This window comes from Oratosquilla oratoria, chromosome 28 (assembly GCF_046742065.1).
Source record: "Oratosquilla oratoria isolate Oo_2021 chromosome 28, ASM4674206v1, whole genome shotgun sequence".
NCBI lineage: Eukaryota > Metazoa > Arthropoda > Malacostraca > Stomatopoda > Squillidae > Oratosquilla > Oratosquilla oratoria.
The window spans coordinates 16966292-16969746 of record NC_134804.1 but is presented as its reverse complement, the minus strand read 5'-3'; the positions used below and the strand labels follow the sequence as shown (position 1 = coordinate 16969746).

The window sequence follows — 3455 nt, the reverse complement described above, 5'->3', positions numbered from 1 at the left end:
CGCGGCCATGAGATTAAGATTGTAGGAAATGAATGAAGGAATCGTCATCCTTCTTCTTCACTGGTGTGTTGTGGAACCGACGACGGGCACCTGCAAGACGTGGCCATACGAGAAAGACGTCAGAGTTATTTCCTTACCGCCCATCTCCTAACCCCATCGACTTCCCCACTTCCATTCGGAGGTGCAGCCCCGAAAGCCTATCATTCGGTCCCCGGACAGGATTTAAAATGTATCTTGATCAATTTCATATGTATTTCCTCTACCTTTAAACACAAGGATAGCTGAAGCCACCGAATGGTCATATCCTGGCTACTTCTTTTAGCCGGTGATGCAGACTCATGTAATACAGGCATCAGTCCGATGTCCTTCCCAGATAGATCTATTGGAGAGCCTCGCCAGCTGCTGCGGGACTGAGTTTCCAGTCAATGCTGTGTTGTTGTCAGTGCTTCCCGACAGCCTTCAACAAATGGAAAACAACGTTTGTCACGTGGAAAGTTATTCGCTCGATTCGTCCACCTTATTAGTAGTTTTACTTTTATTTGCGTTCAGTCTCAGAGAAATAGATTATGTCATGATAGATAAAATTGCTGGATACAGACTTCTTACATTTCATTTTGGCATTTCATGATAAAAGTGGTAAACCAATGTATGTGCGTATTTGTGCCTCAGACGAGGTTGTAGGTCACCAGCCAGCAGGAGAGGGAGGAGGAGGAGGAGGAGGAGGAGGAGGAGGAGGAGGAGGAGGAGGTGGAGTTGCCGGCTGTCAGTTCTCCTTTTGTGAAAAAAAATAAAAACAACTGATGATCATAATCCTTCAATGCGGCTCACAGACTTCCAGGAGTTCATTCTTTGCGGCATGAACATCTATTCGATACCATTAAGGGTTCTATGATAGTACTAAACACTCATTACCTCTTGTAAAATTATATCAAATTTTATCTTTATGTCCTTCTTTTAAGACCCTTTCCTACTTTGTGTTTTGGGCATCTGGCAACTTCGACTCGGAAATATCGTCACAAGGCAATGTAAGTAGTCCCCGACCGTTCGGCAGCAGTCTTTGCGTGCGAGCCATTCGCGACGGTGACAATGAGTGCGGCTGGACAAGGACGACAGGCCCAAAAGTCGTCGTAACGTGTCTTGTGAATAGGTCTTCACATCTGTAGTGTTTTGGTCGTATACAATCATATTTACGGTAAATAACTTGCGTGTGGTTTTCCTAAAGGTGGTCAGGAGCTTACGCCGGAAGGAGCTAAGTAGTTGAGGCCGTAGCTGTCACCGTTGCCCTATGTGTATGGACTGTCGACGCAGGTAACGGTCACTGATGGCAATCGGAGAGAAGTGCAGGATTCGAACCCACAACTAAGTGAATGTGAGAGCAACACATTTCCGATTACGACATCAGTGTACGGATTCCGAAGGAATGTTTTATTGGTTATCAAAAATAAAAGAATAAAATGATAATATGGGTAACCGGCTCAGTGTTGCGATGTCAAGTACAATAGAATTACTCGGAGCACACAAAATATTGTGAAATATTACCTGTTGCACGACATTGGAGGCACCAATTTCCAGAAAAACAATGAGGAACAGGAAGACGGTAGGTTGAGTAAGAGAGGGCTGGAGTGAAAGGCATTGTGGAGGGAGGCTGTAAAGGAAGTGGAATTGGAGAGGAGGAGCAGTCAGAAAAGAGGATCGTAGACGGAGCAAGTGTGTATTAAGTGAGTTAACATCGCCGCGAGATGGCAAGATTGAAATAGGAAGACCAGAAAGAAGGTGAAGAGACGAGATAGAGAAGTTGGTAGGAGTGACGTGGCATAGGTTGGTACAATCGTGTGACACGTGGAGGAGTTTGAAAGAGGCCTTTTTCATCAGTGAACTACGAATGACTGATTGATTTTGTGATTAAGTGATATGTATAACCAAGAATTTGAACCCGTTTGTGTATGTATTTGATTCTACAGATAAGTGTTTACTACATGCATGGAGCGAAAAAGCTATTCAAAAGCTCGTATGACCCGAAAATGGAACAGTAACTGAAAGGAATTATTATAATGATTCCACCAATACCCAGGGCATGTGGGCACTCTACCTCACAATGCTATAGTCCTCTGGCTTCCAGCACTACAGTTTTCTTTCACATCATACCCCCAGGATCCTTTTCAAGTTGTAATCCATGGCGCAAACGTAATTTACGTTGATTCTTTGTCCTTCACCAGTTCAAATTAGCTTGGTTTTCGTTCATTGTGTATCACAGAGGAATACAAATGAAAAGTATGTCGACGATAGACCTTCACGACGGAGTGAATCAATCCCCGGAAAGAATTGGATGCATGACAATTTGGTCCATTGTGAAGGAACGCGTTGCTATAGCAACCCGTTCTCGAGCGTCGTACCGTATGGTTGACCTATGAATGCCAGACGGTTTAATTCAGCTAAAAGAAAACTCCTTATATCCAATGAATTGGAAGATATTTCTATTAACTTATTTGTATGTTTTCGTCTAGTTTATTTACGTTTATTTAGTCATCTGTAGAATTCTGTACGATATATGTACAAAATTATGAGAGGTGTCGGGAAAGAAATGCTTCTTGTATTCTCTAGATTACTATATACTAACCAACATTTTGAATGGGGTAATACAATGGACCGTGATTACATGATTTTATATGTGTTTATGTGAAAATACCACTCGTCCTTAGTAATGACAGACACTGCATAATGCCCGAGATGTCATGTTCTAAAGTACTTACGAGAAATGTGAGACACTATCAAAGATGCATAAGTAACCTTGATCATTAGGCCTACACTACTTGGAAATTCTTCAAATGCCTTCAGCGCTATTAGTGCTACTACCCTTGTTCTAAGAAATGCATCATAATTTTATTCGAGAACCAGGAACTAGAAGTCAGAACTTTAGTGCATTTAAGGTCAAGAGCCAGGTGGGGATTTTAAAGATGATGTTGTTAATTTTTCCATATCTGTTCTCATCAAACTGTATTATTGTATTTGCTGGGTTACTCTAAGGTAAAATAACATAAGACAAATTTTCTTTTGGGATCTTTGTATTCATATGTCTTGACATATATTACACCAAACGACCTATCTCTTCAGGATATCCTTGATCAGTAATTTGAAAGTTCAGCCAGACGACAGTTTCACGATATATATATACAAAACTTTTAGATTTAAATTTTGTATGTTTTCTATGCAGTGTATTTTTCATTGCATGAGGTGTAGGCGTTTTATGCGAACAAAATGTAAAGTAAAAGACCAGTTTAGTGTTTTTCGAATAAATGAAATAGTCCAGGTTTAATAAACAACAGTTCTAGATAACATTTCATAGAAAACGTAAAAAAGTAGAATTTGGGAGTAGCTTTAATATTATATATATATATATATATATATATATATATATATATATATATATATATATATATATATAATATATGTGTATA

The 3455-nt window shown here is 39.9% G+C and overlaps 1 protein-coding gene across 3 annotated transcripts in view; it reads left to right on the top strand.

Annotated features, from left to right (window-relative positions):
- The first annotated feature begins 1063 nt into the window (after positions 1-1063).
- The window catches only part of LOC143040254 (arylsulfatase B-like), a 40748-nt gene continuing 38356 nt past the window's right edge, over positions 1064-3455 (top strand). The window contains exon 1 of one of the 3 annotated variants that reach the window (XM_076211016.1): positions 1064-1192. The gene's annotated coding sequence lies outside the window, so the exon portion shown is untranslated. Of the gene's footprint in view, positions 1193-1614; positions 1819-3455 lie in introns of those variants that run through there. The other 2 variants (XM_076211018.1, XM_076211017.1) reach the window with 2 other exon arrangements.